We start from the raw sequence: 24,190 nt of genomic DNA, 5'->3' as shown, positions 1-24,190 counted from the left end.
GTGATCAATTACGGCAGGCAGGGAGACAATCAGGAAGACGGGCAGGCTGAGACTGAATAGCTGGTGGCTAATCTGAGTGGGCCTTGAGAAGTAGCTACCGCTACGGTTACACCACAATCAGGCGGTGAGTGGCTGAAGAGCTGGGGTAGCTATACTGCGGAGCTGATGAGTTGATGGCTGGGGGAGGTGACGAGCTGATGGGAGACAGGTGCGCCGGTGACCAGGGAGACAGGAGAGTGAGGAAGGGAGCCACGCCCACGCCAACACACACACACACACACACACACGCACACACACACACACACACACACCACAGACAAACACTGGGAACAGGGAAGGGAAAGAAAACACGGGGAAACGCTAGGGGTTGCTGGGAATGGCCGCGGCCATAACAGCATCAAGGTCTCCTGAGGGAAATATCTGGCTCTTAGTGATTCACGATTGTTAACTAACTCTGTCTGTCTTCCATTTGGTGGTGGACAAATAAAGCACAGTTGGCTTTCACTTTTTTTGTTGTTGCAGAAAACGTGTGCCGGCTGTGAGTGCTGAAAACCAACCAAAACAGTAACGTTGCTCGCCAGAAAATCACACGAATGAGCTGAAAGGTACTATGTAAAGCCTGTCCCGCCATCCAATGCTGATATAAGAATGTTGATTATAGCCGCTTATGTCCAACTGTTAAGTCTACAGCTCTGACTGCAAACAGTGTGTGATATTGCGCTGAAGCACTTGTGTTGGACCTAATGCTAATTCAGATAGCCAATTTATTTTATGAAATATCTCTCAGTGTCGATGGGATTATTTCTCTACATGGCTGATTTCCTTGTGGCCTTCACTGAACTCTATACGATGCCTCATGCGCTTCCATTGCTTCCTATGGCGACCCACCTGCCTCACAGTCTTTTTGCCTGAGTTTGCTTCAGCACTGCTGGCTTCCATTGCGTGTTTAAGTGCTCCAGGTCCGCACATCCATCCCTCGCTGCTTTTCTTGTCTGCGAAAGATCTCCGTGGCTTCAATCTTGTCACCGCGGCGCGATAGGCTCCCGTCGGCTGGCGATGTTGTTATTGCTTGCGGAGGCAGAGTAATGCGACGGAAATATCAACTGATGCTGGCCTTTGCCTGCTGGAAAGGCCATATTTATGGGGGTATGTAAATCCAAGTGCATTGTTTCTGCTGCCAGTGAAATGCAATGCAATATTGAACAGTAATGGAAGAAGAATGAAAACTGACCTGCGGCTAGCCTGTCGTTTCTGCTGGGATATTTTGAGAGTCATGTGGAAATAGAACATTATTTTGTGCTGTACAGATGCAGGGACATACCATGCACGTGCATGTTTTGCTTTTCCTTTTAGGCATGACATTGAAATGAATATTCATCTAATTAAAACTTCAGCTGCACATCATTTTAACTTAAACTTATGTACGCTGCTGCAAATGGAAAGTCGCTGACTCGTTGAAGGATGCAGTTCGATTAGTCACTGAATGCAGATTATAAACATTACTTATTGTCCAGAGGCGCATTTCATCCATCCAGTGACCCCACAGTGATGATTCAGAGGTGACACGGCCGTCCAATAAAATGTACGGCCGTGTAGCAGAATGATCTACGGCTTGCTGTGGCCTTCCAGCACAAACCCAATCAGGGAACAATACAACTGAACATAATACGTTTGGAAGCGCGAGTGTTTATGAGTTGTTCTACTTTAAATTACTGTATGAGCCAAGGTACCTAACATCCGTCGGGAGCTCAATCACTGCACCGCTCTGCCTCGGCAGGAGATTTAACTCGCTGCCGACTGAAAACGGATTTCATCTGAATCAATAACACTGTAATTATGCCTTCCATAGATTCCTTGCACCTCTATTCATCAGAGGAATCTGACATGTGTTCCCATAAACCTGTTCGGGGTCTTGATTTGCAGCAAAACATCTGCTGGCATAGGGAGGAACCTGGCCTCAGACTGTTTTGATGCTGGTTAATCTGTGGGCCTTCCTTATGATTAGTCACTTAGTGAGTTGTTTAATCAAACCGGAAATTATGGTCTGGCTGCGTTCCAAGCACGAGCCTTGTGTGCACATTTGTGGGCTTTTGTTTTCATAAAGAGAAATTATTAGTTGAAACAGCAACACTTCACAGAAGCACCCTCTAATTGGTTTTCTTTTGGGTTTGTTTGTGTTTTGTGTTCAAACTGTGTGAGACAGTCTTAAAATCCACTCACATATTGCTGCATTTTGTTGAACTAAGACAGCATGTAATAAAACAACACCACAAAAGTGACCTTGTGTGAAACACAATGCAGTGCCCTCTCGGGTGCCCTTCCATTGGAGAAAATGAGATAAAGTGTCCTATGGGGTGCCCTTCCATTGAAGAAAACACACTGCAGTGCCCTCTCGGGTGCCCCTCCAGTGAAGAAAACAAATGCAGTGCCCTCTAGGATGCCCTTCCATTGAAGAAAATGTGATGGAGGGCCCTCTAGAGTGCCCCCCCAGTGAAGAAAACACAATGCAGTGCTCTCTAGGATGCCCTTCCATTGAAGAAATTGAGATAAGGTGTCCTATTGGGTGCCCTTCCAGTGGAAAAAATGTGATGGAGGGCCCTCTTGAGTGCCCCTCCAGTGAAGAAAACACACTGCAGTGCCCTCTCGGGTGCCCCTCCAGTGAAGAAAACAAATGCAGTGCCCTCTAGGATGCCCTTCCATTGAAGAAAATGAGATAAAGTGTCCTATAGGTTGCCCTTCCAGTGGAAAAAATGTGATGGAGGGCCCTCTAGAGTGCCCCTCCAGTGAAGAAAACACAAAGCAGTGCCCTCTCGGGTGCCCCTCCAGTGAAGAAAACACAATGCAGTGCCCTCTAGGATGCCCTTCCATTGAAGAAAATGAGACAAAGTGTCCTATAGGGTGCCCTTCCAGTGGAAAAAATGTGATGGAGGGCCCTCTAGTGTGCCCCTCCAGTGAAGAAAACACAATGCAGTGCCCTCTCGGGTGCCCCTCCAGTGAAGAAAACACAATGCAGTGCGCTCTAGGATGCCCTTCCATTGAAGGAAACGAAATAATTTTGTTTTTCTTACAGTATTTTCTTCTTTGCTGATTATCTAACGTTCCTATATGTTTATCTTGGGAGCACTTAGGATGTTCTGAATCCCACTGTTAGACGCAGTAACCTCTCTCTCAGTAACCATGTTATGCTTAATATCTGATGTATCCTCTCCACCCCCCCCCCCCCCACCCCCCGGTACCTCAGGTGCACTGTGTCCTTCTCCTGCCTGTCTCCACTTGTCTTTGTGGTTACGGCTGTCTGACTATTCCTCTCTCCTGCCGTCTGTGTTTGAGGACTGTGTCTCAGTCAGTGCCTCTTTCTCCCTCGATGATACTTGTATTTAAAAAAAAAAAGCTCAAAATCCACACAACTGCATTTCAATAAGGTGCAGAAATGACAGTAATTTAGTGTTGTGCATTGTTTATTAAGGCGTCGTACTGATTGTTATTGACTAATTTCCTCAAATCAAACGTTCCTCTGTCTTTGCCTGGAAAATAAAAAACAATGCTATCAGCTCATGTGTTTTATTCGATGCTGTGTGCCATTTCTCAAATCCTCCGGAGAAGAAATATGGATTGTCACAAAGCGACTTTTTTTTTTTTTTCTCTCCTTTTTTTGGGCCAAAAAAAGGGCAATCTCCCACATATGTCATGACTACAAAAGAGGAGGACGGAATTTGTAAAACGATGGCATTGAGTAAAATGACAGGCATTAAATTTGGCCTTGGGTTGCATTATGAAAGGGAGCCAACGTGCATTTTTTTATTTCCGCTTGATTGCTTGCATTTCAATTCTGCATTCCTCATTCAAATGCTTGTTTTTCTATATCAAGGCCAAAAGTGTTTCGTTAATTACGCTGGAGCTTCCTCTTTTTGATGTAGAATAGCTCCACGTTGGTAAAAGCCAGACGCGGAGCACCGCGATATCAGAAATAGTTAAGAGAGCACATCCCTTGTCTTACACCTTTACTCCTTTGGCGTTCAAGGAAAACAATTTGCCTTTTCTTATATCCCGTGATCTCCCTTTTCTTCTTCTTCTTCTTTTTTTTTTTTACTTCACTGCCACTGTGAGTTTGATCTGGACATCTTGCTCCAGTCGGTGAAAAGTAACATCTATTGGTGAAGGGAGACAGCCGTGTCTGGTGGGCAGGGAGTGCTCCTGCTCCCTGGTAATAGCTTTGGACACAGCTGTGTGCATGGCTGACTCCTCAGCACTGCCGGGCCTTATCTCCAGAAAGGAGATTAGGTTTCTGGGGGTTCCCGACGTATGTCTATAGTTGAGGAGAGGTTTGTGAGCTGGTCCGCTGCACAGTAGCCACAGATAAAATGTTTGAGGCATTATTCCAATTCCCTGCGGTTTTTGTTTACTTTGGCTATGTTGACTCTGAATAATAGTCCGGGACGCCAACCCAGAGTGTGCGGTAGTCGGAGTTGATAAGGCAACACAGTTTTCAGACTTTAATTTCCACTCTTTCCCTCTCTTCTTGTTGGCCTCGTTCTGTTCCTCCACACTGCTGTTTATTCGACTTCTTACTAGACAAACATCTGAAGCAATGGAACATCTGAAACAGCCCAAATTGTGGCCGGTTTACTCATCGCAGCCCGTGAGCAGAGTGGTGTAAATATAGAAACAAATGGCTTTTTCCACGTTTGCTCCAAGCTTGATGTTTCCCCCACTCCAAACGCTTCCTTCCTCCGCATCACGAGGGTCTTCGTGCTTTTTGAATCGCTGAGAACAAAAGCAGCACGAGGCGGCTCTCGACAGAGTGGCGGAAATGATGGGGTAAATGGCTGCAACGCTACTTGGAACTTGAAAAGATGAAACCATCCCTCTTTCCCATCTCTCCCCTCACTGTGCATTTTGAAGTTTTCAGTTTTTTTTTTGGATCAAGAGGAATTTTTTCAGTTCCTCAAGAATTCTAAAATGAGCTTAGTCTCTTAAGAGGACGATGGGCTTCTTTCTTTCTGACCCACTTCCAATCTCCATCATCTCTCCGGGACTGGCAGCATCCTTTGGATCCAGAGAGTTTGTCTCTTACCTCCCTCAGCGAGACATGCGCCAATTCTTACGCCCCCCCCCCCCCCCCCCAAATGCAACACAAAATAAATAACAAACCCAGGGTTGCAAAGTGCATGTTGGATCGAGTGCGTGATTGCTTTCATGACACTTCCAGGCTGTGACATTCATTGAAACCCCTTGATGAATTTGCACAAACAAGCAATTTAGGTACTGTCACTATAAAACGGTCGTGTGCAATCGCGGCGAGAAGACCGGTTCTTTTAAAAAGAGCGATTCATTTGCGGATCTGACGTCACCAGTAGTTTTTTAGAGTTGCCTTCAGAAGACAGCTGTTTTCAAAAGGTTTTGAACGCCACGTTGAAGAAGCGGAAGGTGACTCAACTTTGTTTACAGCTTACAGCCTTGACGAAGCTGAGGTCCACTCTAATTCCGGAGCAGTTTGTTGTTTAAGTGACGGTGATGCCTGACACTAGACACTGAGGGAATATTGCTGTGGGGGAAAAAACTAAACGAAAGCAAAATGAGAGTAATGGTTAAAATCCGTTATGCAGTGGGCCTCGCGCAAGAAGCACCTGCACAAACACAATCGTTCTTAGGTGGCGGTAAGAGAAGACGATAAGAGAGCCGTTCACCGCTTTCCTTCGAATGTTCCCAGAGGTATGAACGAATTTTCACGACCGGGGGTACAAGGTCAAAAGTCTGTCTCCTCGAAACTCGAAAGTTTTCGTAAAAGGAATTTGCAACAGCAAATATACCACATGATTACGTTTTTCTATTAACATAACAAGGAAATGAAAGCGTCTGCCACTGAACATATCGGTAAAATGTTCACTGACGGCACGTTTTTTTGTTTTTTTTTTCCTACATTATCTGGCCTTGCAATACAATATCCGCTTGTAGCAACTAAAGCGTGATGCAACTTTTTTTTTACATGCTCACATTCTCACACCTCCCTATGACTAACGTACATAAATCTAGTGCTACCTACTCTAGAAAAAAAACAACAACGTGTGTTTCAACTCAAAACAAATTAGTAGCATATAAACAGAATTCCGAGGGAGAAAGGGTTGCCACATTACAGTACACACAGTCTGCCTGCCCGAAAAATAATCAAAACGGATTTGCGGTTTCAATATGTTCCTGATAGTCCACAAAAAATAAAAATGAAAAACAACAATGACACCACCTTGACAGCTCTGGTAATATTTCCCAGTTTCTTTGGGTCCAGTAGCACCACTGCTGACGCTGCTAAATACAGTGTGTTTTTCATCTGCTGGTTTCCAACAGCATGAACTGTGACGTTCTCTCCACTCCACTTGGGGGACGTTTTCATGGATGAAACCCTATACAACAATTTAGCATCGACTGTGATCGTATATCTCTAATGCACGCTCACGTTTCCCCAGTGTGTGCCGGGGTCTGCACCTGAAAATATATAGAGATAAGAGGGCTTCGGGCTTTTTAGCATTAGGCGTTGTTTATCAGTCAGTCAGTGGGCGGAGACAGGTGAGAGCTTTTGTCAGTGTCGACAAGTCTGAGGCTGTGGCTATGGAGTGCCGCAGGAATGAGAAATGAGTTAGCATAGTTACACTTCTGGGTTCCTCGTCTCGAAGTCAACGGGGTTTTCTGAATGGGCTTTTTTGGTCAGATGCCTGAAATAAGGTCTGTGGTTTAACAAAAGCTGAAGAGATTTCAACGTCACGGCTACAAAAAGCCAATGGGATTCTTGTCGAGGGAACCAGGGCGATGCAAACTTCCAAGTTTGCCTAAAAAAAAAAAAAAATACGTCATCCCTGCAACTCTATTTCCTGGAAGCAGCACGTGCCAGCGCAGGCCCGGCACACACACCGACCTAGAAAATAAAATCAGCGCAAGCAGCAACAACGGCTAAGATAATCTGGTGAATTCAACTTCCGACACATACAAAGCGGAAAAAAACCCTGCAGTCTCATCTCTTTCTCTCAACCTCAGTACGTCTCTCTCTCACCTTTATACGTCCTTTTGAAGACCCGAAAAAGGCTCAAAGGATGCTGCAAACACTCCCCTCATCAAAAGCTCCCACATCTTATGGAATCCAACCTGGGCAAGAGGAAGCGAGAGCGGCGGGGTGTGCCAATGAGAGAAAGCCGGAGAAGCAGTTGAGGTTAAACACAGAGAAGGGTTTTTGAAAGGCAAACTGACTGAACTCCCTCCGACGGGAGATCGCGGGAAAAGATGAAATGTTCATAGTTGTCAGCGGATGGCAGCTGTCTTAAGTCTCGAGTTGCACTGCGAAGGTTCGCGCGGTTCAGAAGTTGACTCAGATGAAGACAAAAAAACAAAACCAGTCGTGAGGTTTTTCGGCAAACACCTGATTCACAGCTGCGTATTTTCTGACAGCTGTTTTCTCTCTCAGAAAGTGGGAAGAAGTTTTCTGCAGCCTCATTTTTTTTCTTTCTTTTTTTTTCATGTCAGCATCGTACGGCGGCGCCATCATTAGCGAGCGCACATCAAGGGCTCAGTCCAGACAGCGTAAGGTTATGTATGTTATGATATGGATATATATATTTTTTTTTAGCATTTTTCTCTTCCATCTGTTTGATACTGAGGACCAGATTTACACTTTGCATCTCTTTCATCCCGTTTCAGATGCGCTCTGCTGCCTGGAGACGTGGCAGCGCCGTTTACCTCTCTGCTCGATGCATATTCATTTAAGGGGAGACTCGTCCAAATAACAACAGCAGATGTGATGAAATCGGGCTGTATTCTGCTGGATCTACTGCGTTCATTTGTGAGGGTCAGTTGTTCTGCCTCTGAAAAGCAGGTGCAGACTTTTTGTAGGTATATTTAAGGAAGGTTGTGGTGGGTAGGATGAAATTGAATTCACCTGCATTCTTGCGCAGATTACCATAAAACCATTGCTGTAATTACATCAGCAAAATATGCCCAAATTATTTTCTCACTCTGGTTTTTTTCGGGAACGTAATTTCATTCATGAACGTTCCTATCTCGTTTATTTTCTGAGCTTACTTACCTCTGACAAATCCCACCACTGAACTGTGCCTTATGAGGGCAGCCCGCAGTCGCTGATTGCATAATTAGCTGCAGCATTAGCAAATCAGAAGCTAATTTCACACATATTGTGGGGAGCAAATCGAATGAAAAGAGCAACGTACATTTGCCAGGTGCTTCTCTGTATGTCAACGCGTGCCTGGTGATCTTAAGTTGCACTCGGCCTTCTCAATCCTCCCTCACCGAGTTTTATGCAAAACAGTGCCACAGTTTTACTTCTTTCTGTCGAGGCATGTCTTTTATATGCTGTTTTTTTTTTGTTTGTTTTTGTTGATGGCGGAGGTTGATTTGAGATATGATTATAAGAATAAAATATATTCAAAATAACCACTCAAAATCAAATTTTTATTAAAAAGAAGTTTTGATGAAAACGGGGGGGGGGGGGGGGGGGGGGCAGCTAGCCTGGCCCTGTCCGAAAGTAGAATCTGCCTACCAGCTCTTCTAAAGCACTCTGGTTTATACCCATTAAACAAGAGACAACATGTTGTCTGCCTTCACCTGTGGTGGTGAACAGGTCATGTACAGTGGGGGGGGGGTTCTAGCTTTTTGTCCGAAAACCACGTTATGAGAGTGGTGAGAATCCAAATAGTAAAGTGGTGAGCTGGAACTCGCTGTGAAGCCGAGGGGGGAGCTGCAGATTCAGGCGATAACTCTCCACGAGCGACACGTTGTTATAAAAATAGAGATCACAGACGCTTTGAGGCTTGAATCCAATTTTGGACACATGTGAACAAGCTCCACGAATCAGTCACACAACCGCCGTTTGTTTTCCTTTCAGAAACTTCGGTAGCACAAAGTCAACAGAAGAATGAGGAGGAAGACTTTGTCTGCCACTTTTCTGTTTCCTTTTTGTTTCTGGCTGGTGAACATGCGGCGCATACACTCGGCGCTACCTGCCGACCAGACTGGAAGTGAATATCAACTTTTGGAAAGAAATGGGAAAAAAGAAGAATACGTCCGTCACGCTGGTGATAGTGGGGATCTAGTTGTCATAAAAAAAAAATAATATCAGTAATTAGTCTTTGTTTGAGTTGTATCTTTCGCTGCAGGTTTGCTTTGCATTCATCTTCAGCTGCCCCGGTTTCAGCTGAAACCAGCCTATCTCAAAGATATCCTTCTGAAAGCCAACAAGACAGGGGATCTTGCCCGTGTAGTCGGCTGCTGTCAGCTGTCACCAGTTAAAGTCCTCTCTCTCTCTCTCTCTCTCTCGAGCCGGTGAATGTGTTCATTTGTGCTTCCATCCATAATCTACTTGTAGCCCACTGTAAGCTTGAAAGGAAGACAGTCTCAGAGGGCGACGCTGGCCCGCTTCCAGTCAGAACACCAGTGTCAGAGGAGCCAGGCTTTGAATCGGCGAGGGGTTCATCATTAGTGGTAGTGAGCGAAGATGATTCTCAGGCAGGAAACGACGTCTAATGGAATTGAGTGGTGACTGCGGCCCTATGGGAGATTATGCCACAGTCTGTCCGTAATGAGCAGTATAATGGCGCGATTACAGCAGCACTTAATGACTCCGAAACGGCCACTGCTGTTCGTGTGTGGACACCCTCGACTGTATATTCCTTCTCTTACCTCATTAGCTGCACCCCGGCACAATTACTGCACAATTTATAAACGGTCACGTTCGCGTGACGCAATGTTTCTGACAGTATGTTTTTGTTTTTTTTCCTGCCGTTGCTCAATTTTTTGAGCCGTGAGATTTTTCGGAGCCGTTTTAGTGCAAATGCCATGATCAGCAGGAAAATCTGGACTCTCTCTGGTGTAGAGTCGAACTTCGGTGTACGTTGACAAAATTCATGCCATTGACAAATTGCAAACCATTGTGAGGGGAGAAAAGAAAGAGACCCAAAACAAGGAAACAAAAGGAGAGATCATATCAACTGTATCACACCGTCCGATTTTATACCAGCCTGCTCTGCCAAAGTATAAACCGCCACTAGATGGATGAATCTTGCAGTGCCACTTTTCTGGTCTTGCTGCGGGGCTCAGACCTGTCTCGATCAGTCCAGTCACACATGTGCATGCATTCTAACTCTATGGAACCTGATCGTTGGATTCATTTAATAGCTTAATTCAATGAGCAATTCCACCTGAAACTCTCCTAGGCACCGTCATACAGGCGTGTGCGGAGGGTGTCATTGAGTACATAAAATCTATTGTTGTACTAAACACAAGCCGGAGTGGACGGCTACTTCATCAAAAAATAATCCTAATCAGTTTTTATGTAGCAAAAAAGACTTTCAAACTGCTTTAGTGTCAGTCGCCATTATTAGAGATTAGATTTTTCTTTTATGCAGCACAAATACATCTCCGGGTGTTATGACAGGTAAGATTAAGTACATATTGCCTTTTAAAAGTGGCAGCAGCTCTCCGGGGAAATCCACTTGACACTGCCTAAGGATTCTGGCTCGACACAGCTAACAGGATCGGATGTTATGTCAAGCAAAGGTGCAATTTTCATTAACCTCCAGCGGTGCCGTGATTTGAATGCGCCAGCCCAGCAATTACTTGATTGTAACTGATTGACAAAAGCCACTGCTCTTCAGCTCTCATGAAAGATTGGAGTCGGGGGAACAAGCGTGCAGTTGGCACCCGGGTCAACCAGGTCCGCCTTTACCACCAACGCCCCTTCAGCCGCCAGCGCTCTGAGAAAGTGAAGACAGACTCGACTTGGGGTTAGATGCACACATCTAACCCCAACTAAAAAGTGTTAAACTAAAAAGTGTAAATCTGAACTGCAGATGCACATAAATGATGCTATGTATCAAACACAGACTGGAACTTAAGCATTAGATATTAATTTGTTACTACAATTTATGTTGAGTTATTACATTTTTTATTAAATGTAATGACTTGTTAGTTGTTATTATGCTCAAAAGGTTATTCGCTCACCGTTTCTTTTAATATCATAAGCAGCATATTACAATATCCGTTGATATTTCATTTTTCATTTTGTTATGCTCAGTTATTAAATCACGAGTTTCTACAATCCTCCAGGACAAGAACAACGGCTTCATATTGTTCATGAAATGTATGCAATGGAAAAGTTGACTTGTCCTCTGAGAGTTAAAGGAAAAATGTTGGAAAAGTGGATCATTTGATGCTGAACAAGTATTTTAAATTATGGAATAACTGGACATCTGAATATTATATTCAGTCACCATCAGTTGCTGATTACATACTGAGTCCCAGTTACCCAGGTGAACCGAATTCATGCTTAACAATAGTTTGGCGCTATAAAAGACAGAAGATTACAGCTTGGGCGCTGGCGACACGTCGTCTTTATGGATGAGAGCCGCTACATCCTTGACCGTATAGATGGAAGACAAAGGGTGCGGCGATTGCGTGGTGAGAACCTCCGCGATGACTGCATTCCAGGAAACCACTCAAGGAGGTGGCGGCTCATGTGATGGTACATTGTGGAGGAAAAACGCCATTGGCGGTGCTGGATGGAAACGTCAACGCCGTCGTGTACCGGGACGTCCTGGAGAACCATTGCCTGCCAGCTGCAGTGAGAGAATTTCTTGATGCAGAGGGGGTGCAGCAGATGCCATGGCCTGCTTGCTCCCCTGATACGAACCCTAATCGAGCATGCCTGGGATGGCTTTGGCCGAGCCCTTAATGAGAGGGACGATATTCCTCGGAGTCTACAGGAATTAGCCCGGGATCTGACCGAAGAGTGGGACGCCCTGCCCATTGACGGCATCAACAAGCTTGAGGACAGTATGCCGCGACGTCTTAACGCATTGATCCGTGTCAGGGGTGGCCATACTCAATATTAGTGGCTGAGTGACATTTGAAAGAGTAATATTGGACGCATGAAATCCCCTCGAATATGTGTTTCCTGTTAAATTGACCGAGGTTGAAAAATTGAAACAAAGCCCTCAATCCTGTTGTTCAATACCCCCAATTTTGTTTGTGGTTTAATTTTAACTGTATATATATATATATATATATATATATATATATATATATACTGTATATATATATTACCGGTGCTCCCATTCATGAGCGAAAAATAAAAGTAAAAAATATATACAATAACAAATGTATATGTATTTTATTGCACTGTTGCGTATTTCAATTCAATTCAATTCTATTCAATTCAGTCTTATTTAAATAACGCCAAGTCACCAGTAAATCTCTGACCAGCACGTCATGGAGAGGATGTGAGACATTGTCCAAGACGACCCGCAGCTTGGACAGCATCCTCCCTCTCTGACACCACCGTCAGAGAGTCCAGCTCCACCCCCCCCCCCCCCCCCCCCCCCCACAACGTCACTGGCCTTGCGGATCAGTTTGTTGAGTCTGTTGGAGTCCGCCACCCTCACCCTGCTGCCCCCAGCATGCAACAGCATGAGAGGATAGCACTGGCCACCACAGACACCATAGAACATCTCTGTATGTTCTACCACTTATTAGACACGTCAACGGCAAGAAGGCTGCAACAAATAAAAGAGCACGTATCATATCACAGCTAACTCACTATTCATCCATCTCTCACCTTGGTGTATATTTCCGCTCTAGAAAACTGAATGGGGTGAGGCGCTCACATTCTCACTGCGCATTTGACTCAAGCTATTTATCATGCTGATAAGCCTCATCAATGGGCTGAAATGCGGTGCGCAGAAGCTCATGAGAGAGACGAACCTGCTTGAACTCTCCCTGGACGGTCACTCTCCTCTCAAAGAACTGCTCAGTCAGAGGCAAGTGAGTGCTTCCAGGGAATGCAGGGCCGAATGTGATACGATTTACATACACGGCTGTGCAAGGCTTTCTCGCGACAAGAGGCTTGGTCTTAACATAGAAGCTCTACATAGTGAAATAAGAGACCCTGCCCTAATACTCCAGCCCATTTATATTCCTCCTCTGTGCTCATCGAGACATTCGATGGCGCAAAAGGTTGTAGAGGAGTCCGGGCTGACATTTAAATACACAGCCTGCTTCTCGATTCTCCCCTGTAGCCTGTTTTCTGGGGCATTTCAGCAGACTTTATATTGAGCTCGTGCACCTCTAACACAGCGCCCGATCGATATGTTATTGCAGCATTGTCAGAGACATATCTGCCATTTAGATTCCAGCCGGGCAGCCTGACATTCTTCCCTCTGCTCGGGCCGAGGATTTTTGCAAAATTGGAAATCTGAGGTGACGGTGACGTCACAGGCGCATTAATAAAGCTGAAGCTTCACTCTCTTAAAAAAAAAAAAAAAAGGGTTATCACCGGCATCACCTGGGCCAAGATTTGTTGTAGAGGCAGAAAAGTGAGGTGGTGGCGTTGGCGCCTGCTCTCCCTGGGAACCAGAGAGTGAACGTAGCATTGAAAATCCTTTAATTTGTTAATTGCGGCAAACGATTTCCCCAGCCAATTATCCAAATGCCACGGTGAAACATTGCGAGACTTTCCTGAATTTGCTTAGTATCATGCCTCATGCATTGGTAATAGCAAAATGAGGACTGCAAATTGCCCTTTTTTTCCCCCCCTATCAGTTTTCAAATTGTTCAAACTGCCTTTCCCACTCATCTATCCCCTGATCTAAACCCCTATTGTGTGAAAAAAAATAATAAATCATTCCACAACAAGTAGCAGTAAAGCAAACATAACGGCATGCTGAGAGAAATTGCACACTGATGTAAAATTCAGTTATGCTGTTGTTGCTCTTGGAAGCCATAATAGTAAATATGATACATTTATTCTATTTCTCTCAGCCATTTTTATGTATTTTACTGCACACGTCCAATAGCTGACCAGATGAATCGGATAAAATTGATCCTTTTTTCTTCTGAGGACTGGAAAGTTTCTACTTTCTACTACCATTATTATTTATTTTATTTTTTTACAGTGTATCATTGTACAATCCGGAAAAATTGTTTCCAAAAGCGCCGAAAGTGAACACATTTGCATCTCTCTGTTCTGTCATTAAGAATTCTCTCAACAACTACGCCACCTTTTTTATTGTACCCTTGGTGTCAAAGGCTCCCGCAGTCATATTAGCTTGTCAGTGCACGCCTTTTGATCTGCCTCCTGGTGTCGCAGCCCAGGCTCAGTGGGCTCGACAAAGAGGGAGACCACACACGGTTTGAAGTCATTTAAACAATGTTTTAATTGAAACAAAGGCAAAGGCAAAAAGTTATAAATGAATCTGTCGTAAGCAAGTCAGTGGTGAGTGCAATGCTGAATGTCATGTGTAGTGTTGTAAAGGCAAAGCCAAGGGGTAAACCGAACCGAAAGGCGAAATGATGATGGCAGGAAAAAAACAATTCTGAGGCAGGTTTTCTGTTTGTAAATCAGCAATAAGACGATCTGCAGTGTTGTTGGCTTTGCACGGTGAGATCGACAGTGCTTAGATTGGGGAAAACATGTCTCATTTTTGATTGGCATCATAACAAAACATTTAAAACCCCCTTTTTTTTTTTTTTTCCTCCTGCCGCTTCCCCTGAAAGCTCTTTAAGTACACTGTGCGGGCTCCCTCCCCGCTGCTGCAGGTCAAACTAATTCTGCATTTGTTACATTTGAGGAAATTGCCGGCGGATTGGAGGTAAAGTGCTTTCAGCAGGAGATCAGGAATGTGATCCTAAGGGCCGAGGGTAGCGTCTGAATGCAAAGGAGACTGCAGTGTCGTGTTGTTTCAAGTTTGAGGTTTTAGTGTTTGTCCCATTAATCCCCGATGCCGATAACCTCTGATCTGAGCCAACTTCAGCCTCCCTATCGAGGGCTTTGGAGATATTAATCTTCACGTCGTCTGTCGGTGTTAAGAGAGCAACAGGATACGTTAAAGTAACGTCTCTGCAAAGGCCGAAAAAAACGGAAATTAAAACCTGTGTATCAGTAATGTCACGGGACGGACGCAGAGTGAGAAGATTATCCTTTTGTTTTAGGGTTCTTTCGTCATGACAATAATCATACAAAGCCAGAGGTGTTTAAGCATCTCCCTCGGGGAATAATTTAATGTTTTTTTGGGACATTTCGTCAATGTTTGACGAAAGTGAGATGAGAAGATCGATACCAATCTCATGTCTGTGTGTTAAGCACGGAGCATGACTTGTTTGGCCTAGCTTAGCATAAAGACTGGAAACTGTTTATATATCTCAATTGTTTACTCCAGGTTGGAAAGTAAAACTTGACAAGAAGCAGATGGTTAGGAAGAGCATGTAGTTAATTATACGACATCAGCTTTGCATTTCTGTGAGAAGACTGTGGAACTCAGGCTGCATGTAGCATTTCTAATACTTCTCACCCTCAGAGCTCTCGCTCCCCCTCCCTCTACACTTTACCATCTGTAATGAGCTAAGCAGTGGAGTGTAAGCAGCTTCTTAGATAATGAGGCACAATTCCCCAGGGAGTCAAGCTGGGCCCACAACTTTAATACACCACTTCTTCATCCTGAAAATGAAAGTCATCAGAACGGAGAGAGAGAGAGAGAGAGAGAGAGAGAGAGAGACACATGCAGCTCGAGTGTCAAGAGGAGCCTCCTATCTCGGTTCGGATCTGTAGCCGCCACCCGCGAATATGACTTGATGGCGCATGTACTTATCAGTATTGCCCAATTGAGGAATATGAATGCTTTCGAGTCAGCCTGTTTTAAAACAAAAGTGCTCCTCCAGGCCCCCAAACCGTAGAGCATTAGTTCTTCATTACATGCCGCACTAAGTAATGATCCACAACTACAAATAGTACTAAATGCATTTTTTTAAAACGTCCCCCGCTGCAATGCAATGCAGATATATAAACGCTGTGGGTTGTTTTATGGTTGGAGATAGCGGCTCGGCAGTCTACCTCAGCACTGGGAGACCCGAGACCTCTCCAGCTTTTCTTGGAGGATATCTCCATAATAGCCTCATTATTCAACTGCGAGCCCAGGAACACACTCGGGCTGAAGTAATGAGCCCCCTCACTAGTTGCTGAGCATCACCTTTTTGCGAGAGGTTGCATGGGGGAATGCATCCTGATTAGAAGTGCTGTTTAGCTTTTTTTTGTAGCAGAAATGCAGTAAAGGGTCATGATTTTCATTTTTATTTTATTTCATTCATTTTTTTAGTTTCACTAAAATCAGGACCAGGCGATTCGCCGAACGACGGCTGCAAGCGTCCCGGTTCCCGGCGCTGTAAATAATTCAAGCGATGGTTCACCAATATGTGCAGTTGGAAGTCTCATTGTGAAATGCCCTCGTGTGTTCTGCTGTCTCACTCAAGTCGACAGCGGCCAGTTCTCCCAAATTTGCTCCCACTGTGTAGGTATTTTCACTGACCAAATGTTTTTGAACAAAAATAAAGCGGTCACAGACACCATTATTTTGTGCGAGTATTCCATGTATAACTTTACCAAACATGCTTTAAATGTCTGCCTCACTGCATTTTAGGGGGAAATAAACTTTTTGACAGCCATAGTTTTTGAAATATAAGATAACAAAATATTACGTATTGTTTCGTTTTGATTCAAATGTCTAGTATATAACAGTGTATTAGCAATATGTAAAATATATTAAGTCATTCAAATCAACCCCACCTCCTCCAGCTACATCGGTATCACTTCCTAGTAAGGCGCACTTCTAAAAGTATCCTGTGGGCCATAACTAATGGCTTCATCAATGGTTAATACATTATTTATTTATTATTCAAGGGATAGTTTGACATTAGCTTAGCTTAGCACACATGGCTTCAAACGGGGGGGGGGGGGGGGGGGGGGGCAACTAGCCCGGCTTAGCTTGAAGTCTTGTTGTCAGGGTTAAAGTCATGTTGAGTCGACATCTGACGATAAATACGCCTGAAAGGGTTTATCAGGAATTCCCTCTTTATTCTGGGCGGTCTGTGTATGTGTTTGACTGGCAGCTGAGCTGGCAGGGCACAGGGAGACAAAGTCAGCAAACCTGTTCCCGGTAACTGTATCTTACAAGCCGGCAGTGGCGTTGAAGAGGAAGGACCACTTCATTTAGCATCCAAACTAACAGGTGTTGGCATTTGCAGGGACGCTTTTAAGGTGTCACAGCTGACTAATTAGCTAACTAGCCTGCAAACTGGTGCTTGCAGTGCACTTGTCTCCGGCAGATGATCGGTTGACATCCTGATTTTTTTTCTCCAAGGAGAACACGGGGCAAGTTGATTTTGCAGAGCGCACATAGCAGATAGCAGACAAAAAAAAAAAAACATGCATGTTGATATCAGTTGGATTTTTAATACAATTTTAACATACTTATTCATCACTTGAAAATACACACTTATACTTCTACTCCAATACATTTAAATGACAGCTGTAGTTACTAGTGCATGCAAAACATGATAAACCTAAAAAATGATGATGCATTGCGTCAGACGAATTAACCAAAGTACAGAGCATTTCAAAATAGCTCAAGTATGACCAGCTACAAGAATAACATTTTGGGTTCAAGTTTATAGTAATGCGTGCTTTATTAAGGATTTACAAGTTGAAACAAATAGCTTTATTAATGCTGTTAAATCATCTGTTAATTGTTTGCGGATCCACTGTGCGCTGTTCATTACGGCACCTTCTGGGTTTGCTGTTGTTTTTTTTTTTTTACCTTCCTCCAGCATATTGTTTAAATTGCTTTAATTAATCAGGAAAGGCCGTCCAATGGACCGTCAACTTTCGTCATAGATCTTGTAGAGCACCTGGACCAAGATCCATTCGTTAACAGCGTATTAACATTTCCGAGTGCAGACTGGATGGCTTATTAGAAAACAAGAAAACCCACAAGCCTTTATTAATGACTATGACTTTTATTGCCTTTAATACCTTTAATACCTAATAACATTTTGCTACTTCTGTTGTACAGTCACATTTTTAACGCAGGACTTTTACTTGTAATGGAGTATCTCATTCCATTTTATTTACAATGTGTGTATTGCTCCATCTTCCACAACTATGCTGTGAGCCTTCATTTGGTTTAATGGATGCCAGAGTTAGTTAATATTTAGCCTCCGAAGTTTCAGCCCAAACAACAAATGAGCATCCCCAAACTGGAGGGAATGAGTGTGTGGTTGTTTACTTCAAGAAATGAAGAGGAGCCATTATCAGCGAGTTTGCAGACGCTGAATCTGAATTCACCGCGTCTGGGCTACGACCGAGATGGCACCAGCCAGCCTGCTAATGCGATGCACAGCTATAGCGGCATCACGGTTTAATTAATGATCATGGCTCTGTCTTTCGGCTTTGTTTAATCCTCCAGAGAATGTCACACGCTGTTACACTTCCCACATGACAAGAGATGCTCAAGTCATCTCACATTACATTTTTTTCTCCCCCCCTTTTGTATGACTTACAGTGCCAGTAATTTACCTAATCTGCCCTTGTGTAAGCATTCATTTGCACTCCTCCCTCTGTGTGTCATTGTAAGGCCGATAGCTCTAGCCGTCTCGGAGCTGCAGTTGTGTGAAAGCCAGAGTCCCTGCTTGCCACCTGTGTCCCAGTATAGCGGTAACATGACGGACAGCGCCGCTGTCAGGCCCTGGGGCCCTCTCGTTCCGTTCCGTGATAGATATCCTAAAATAGACTCCCGCCTGTTGTGCCTAGGGTGACCACCACAAACCTGGGGGGGGGATCCTAATTAGCCCGTGGTTGGAACACACTCTGACATGATGTGTGCGTTTACAAATCAGACAGAGAGGACAGCGTCCCACTGGCGCTCTCAAGTACACATCATACACTGCATATGCACTCGTACTGTACCGGTCAGGTCATTTTGGGTCCATGTTTTTAACTTTTGATGATGAATGTTGATATCTATTCCTGGATTCAAACCACATCTGATGCCAACCAGTCGAAGTGAGATGTTCATATCACGATGACGATGCATACGCCTTTTTTCTGCTTGTTTCCGACATATTTTTAGATTAGACAAAGCGTCAAGTCAGTGTCTCGAAGGGGCTTTACAGAACCACAACAAGAACGGTTCATGACCTACCCCGAACCTCTTTAAGAAAAGAAAACTGCAGCATGTATGGAAAATAAATTGAGATACAACCCGAAGACACACTGCTGGGTGTGCAGTGGAGTTTGTGGGCGGATAAAACAGAAAATGTCTCATCCACCCAAAAAAAAAGAGAAAGGTCCCATTAATAGTCTACTGGGATGGCGCCATTAAAAAAAAAAAAAAGTCTATTAATGAGTCCAAATCCTTTTCAGTCAATAGGCCCAGGTAGGCAGTAATGGACCAGATCATTTTTCTTCAAGTTCTGACTGAGACTAGAAAAACAATCACACTTGTTACTTAGTTATTTGCCCTGTTTTGTCTCGTTGTTCTTCTTGCTGAAGCCAGCTCAGTAACACTGCTGGTGATAACGATTATATTTACACCTTAGGCACCACGGGCCAAGTGGACTAACACACTAGTGTAGGTGGCACTACAAACGCAGGACAACATTTAGCATTTCATAGCTTTCATACACGGTTAATCCGCAGTCTGGCCCAAAAAGGAAAAAAGAATATTTCAATATTGTGAAAGAAACGTTTCAAAGTGTTCATTTCATCTTTACGCTTGTTTTTGAATTAACTTGATGATGAACACATTGGATGCATTTCCTTCCTCATAAATCATCTGCAAAGGTAATTATTTGAAATATATTTCAAATCACGCATTGTTTGCATGCATGCTGGTGCATTGCTGCGTTTCTTTGTGAGCTACCGCAACCCTCGAATCAGTGTGAATATTGTGAAATCATCAGCAGAAACATGTACTGTGTCACCCACCAGCACAAACAAAATGGGACCCACTGGTTAAAACAAAGCCCTATAGCACTACTAGTGGTTATAAAATCCACGGGGTTACCTTTAACTGACATCCCCTTGGATTACAGTTCAGAATGATCTCCGCAGCAACACACGAATATCGCGCTTCAACAGGAAATAGCCACATTAAAGAAGTAAGGGTACTAATTTATGGGGTCTTTAAACTTCAGTGTAAACAAGGCCTTAGAGACAACACACACAATCTCACTAAACGTATGCTCAATCATGCATCTCTGGTGCTGTCACACGCACTTAACAATGCAGCCCATCATTTATTGCAGATTCCATACAGTGTCGGGACCTGCACTTTACCTTGTTTCATCGTCACTAAAGGGAAGAGATGATGGAGGAGCGCGGGAGCGTGCGGGACGAGTGAGGACAAAAGAGCGCGGAGGCAAAGAAATATCCAGTAAATGGTGATATTGGTGGGGAGGCACTTCTTCTGGGTGAGGTAAAAAAAAATAAAAATGAGTGAATTAACCTTTGACAGATGAAAGCAACAGTGGATAAGACTGGAATACAAAAGGTGAAGACGGACAAAGAGAACGAGATGTTCCAGGTTAGATTTTAACACCTCGGTGTTCCCGTCATACTGCAATACGTGATGTTCGACGTAGTCTGGGTCACAGGTACAAAACGGACTGGTCGAGATGCAGGGGGAAAAAACACAAGAGAGGATTTGAAGCAGCTGCATGAATGAAAAAGAGAAAAGAGGTGGACGGGAATAAAGACGGGAGAGGTGCAAAGAGATTGAAGCTTTCCTCTTTTAATGAACCCTGCGGCGTCTGCGCTCCCCTCCATGCTGCAGCCCCTACCCTCTGCCCTCGCTGTCAAGACCATGTCTGAGCTGTACAGAGCGGCGGTGACAGCCACAGCGAGCCCACTTTGAAGTCCGAAGTGCAGCAACAGGGTAGATAATGACCCCGCCAATCTCCTCCCATCGCCCCTGTCTGCTTCCCCTGGCCTCTGTGCAGGGCAGAGAGACAGAGAGAGAGGCCTAATGAGCATACTTTTCTGAACAACTTTCACTGAAGGCAAATGCATTCATTCTCGAGCCGCTTCCACCCTTTACACTGCTCAGTCTTCCGAGGGAGGAGGGTGAGTCAGGGTGAGGGAGAGTCACTAATGCATGTTTCAGGAGGGGAAAAAAAAAAAATAAATAAAACCACAGACAGAAGTGGAAAACGGTCGGATAGAGATCTGCGTCTTGGTTGAGCAGCGTGACGGAGAGCGAGGGAGACGAGGTTGAGAAGCACGAGTTGGCCGCTGGATTTAATGATATCAAGGTAAATAAGCTCCCGTCTCCTTCCCAGGGTGTGGCTGTCCACTATCGGGCGTAATTAATGAATGTTTGAGCCGCTTAAAATCGCAAGCCACGTGCCGCCCAAGGAAAGATGTTGGATGCTTCTTCATTTGGGCTGTCAGAGTTACAAAGAGGAGAGGTAATCCAAATCAGTGCCGCCAAGGACAGCTGCTTCATCACAATTATAACAAGGTGTCTGCCTGCTGCATCCATACCTGCGGCGCTCCAAACAGGTCACGGCTAATCAATGTAACTCTTCCCGCCAGCAGCAGCAGCAGCAGCAGCAGCGGTGGCATCGGCGGCGGCGGCGGCCTCACTTTTCTCCAGGAGATGTTTGATGTTTACTAAAGTTGCAGCCGCTGTTCCATTAGCGAGATCAGGTTCAATACGGGAAAATGGAGCCCTCGTAGTGAAACGATTCCTCAAAGCGAAAGAGAGAAATCAAGTTATTGGTGTCAGAGTTGTGTTTAAATGGTGACAGATAATAGCAATTTTTGTAGGTTTAAACTGAGCTCATTTTTACTGTCCGGGTGAGGAAAAAAACACAATTACAGCCTCCACCACAGAGACAACAATCATTTCATGCTTCCTTTTTTTTTGTTTTTTGTTTTTTTGTTTACCGCAGTTTAAACTGTCTGGCATGTTAGCATATCTTCAAACAACAGGTTATCTATGTTATTCCGTAGCTTATTTCCTCGTCTTTGAGTCTGTTTTATCTGTGTTTTTGTTTTGTTTTTTTTTTCCTGTACATCTGATGATGAATGGTCTGTTGCTGCCCTGAGAGATCTTTACCTGCAAGACATTGTATATCACGTCAAAGGCAAACAAAACACAAACGCGCTATCAACTCTACCCGGAATTGTACCGTAGGGTCCATACATCATGCTATTTTAAGGCACACACATTTCAGACAGAACAAATAAAACTGAGCCCCAAGGGAGGAACCAGTATGAAATGTCTCAAAACAGCTGCTGCTTTAATGCTCAGATTAACCATTGTTTATCGCCCAAGTTTCCCTTTTCTGTACATGTATTGTAAGGTTATGGTCTACTCAAACACGCTATCAGGACAAAAAAAAAACGCCACCACGTCACATCTGAATGCCAACATTTTGCGTGCCAGATTTCAGTCAGCGTATAAGCATGCATTTATGCACCTGACTGGAACAGCTTCCTGCGTCTCCTCCTGAACCGCAGCCACTTTAAAAAAAAAAAAGAAAGGTCCATTCACGCAAATCACACAAAACATATTTCTTTGTGCATAGCCGCGCAGATAGTTTTGGTTTCATGTGTTCAGGCTTTGAGGTTCCCAAATCCTCAACATGATTGCGGTGAAAATAATTTGTGCAGCTCAAAGCATTGAATGACAGCATTTGAACAACAGAACAACAACAACAACAGACCTTCCTGCGAACAAATTTGGCAAAAACAGATTGCCAAGAAAACCGTTCTGTGGTCTACAGATTACCCAGACTAAAGGCCTTTACACACCGGGGATGTGACGAATGTGCAACACGAAAATGCGAAATGCTCGCCCGATCAAAACTATTCATACCGGCAGAGATGTGAATTTGCGATAGACAGATAAATAGATACGCAGTGGCTCATCTGGCAATGTTCGAGGAAAATCAAACTGCTGGAGCTTTCGGATCGCCAGGTACCGAGCTGTTTGGCGTCCTTCGTCAGTGATGAGAAACACAAACCTTCAGCAGGTCTGCCATTCTCATTAGGAGCCGTGATGTGATGTCTGCTCCGCATGACGTTGACGTTTGCCCTTATTTATGGCGCGAAAGCTCGGGAAGCAAAAGAATCCACCTTCCAGAAAAAAAAGTATGTCGCTTTTTTTCCGCCGTGTAATATTCACATTCTGCATGAAGGTACTCATGGCAAAAACAATTAACATGCAAATATATCGCACAAAAACAACCCCGCCCACAGTATGTAAAGGCCTTTACGGGGGTTGTTATTTCTGGACAGTTATTCAAATCTTTGGAACGCAACAGAATTCCATTCAACTCCATTAGGGTGGGGCAAACATCTCAAACTAAATAAGTCCAAAAATATATGCATGGTATGATACAACTAAGGGTAATGGAGGGCAGACGAAGTGAACGGGCTGGACTCCATTGTGTCCGGAAGGGAATGTGGCCCTTCCTAACAGAAATGTATAGTGGAGCGAAATCCAGTGTGGCCGCACATTTATGAGCGTTTTTTTGTTTTTTGTTTTTTTTCTCTACACCCAAAGGAGAAGAAACAATACTGCGTTGGTAATTATACATACACATGTATCTTCTCAACATCTCATGCCCACACAAACCTATTCAAATTCAAGTGTATTAAACAAAAGATTCTACAGCCCCGCTCGCAGCTCTCTGATGTTGTTTAGAAGGTATAATGTTTGCCATTGTCACCATCTGAGTTTAGCGTGTAAGCCCACTGACGCTAATTCGCTAATTTCAGCACTCAACAATTCATTCTGGGGGAAGCATGAATGCCTGTGCCAAATTTCTTTTCTTTGATAGTCGTCGAGACATTTCACTCAAAACCGCGAATCCCGATCTCATTGTGGCGCTAGTGGAAAAGTCAGGGGATCACCGAAGTCAGTGAGCTTCATCTTCTGGGGACCATGAGTGTCTGTCTGACAAAAAATGTACTGGTAATCCATCAAATGGTTGAGATATTTTGGTTTGGACTGATGGAACGACAGATGGACATTTGCCATCCCTAGAGCCTCGCCGCTAGCATGGCTAAAAATCCAATTTCCTGCAAGGTTTTGAGCATCACAGCGTCATAGCATGTCAACCAGAGGACCCCCTGGTTTGAGCTCTTGTGTCGGCGGCCACTCACCCCTCTGAAGTGTTCCTTGAGCAAGACCCTCGATCCCCTTCAGCTCTAGCTGCTCCTGCACTCTCACCTTCCCGTTGGAATATGTGGCGAAAAGAGAATTTCCCAAAGGAGATCAATGAAGTGTCACGTTGTTGTTGTTATTATCATCATCATCATCATCACACACCCCCCTGAACAGCAATGAAACTGCAGGAC

The sequence above is a fragment of the Enoplosus armatus genome, chromosome 7 (assembly GCF_043641665.1).
Source record: "Enoplosus armatus isolate fEnoArm2 chromosome 7, fEnoArm2.hap1, whole genome shotgun sequence".
NCBI classification, from domain to species: Eukaryota; Metazoa; Chordata; class Actinopteri; order Centrarchiformes; family Enoplosidae; genus Enoplosus; species Enoplosus armatus.
This window is presented reverse-complemented; position numbering follows the sequence as displayed.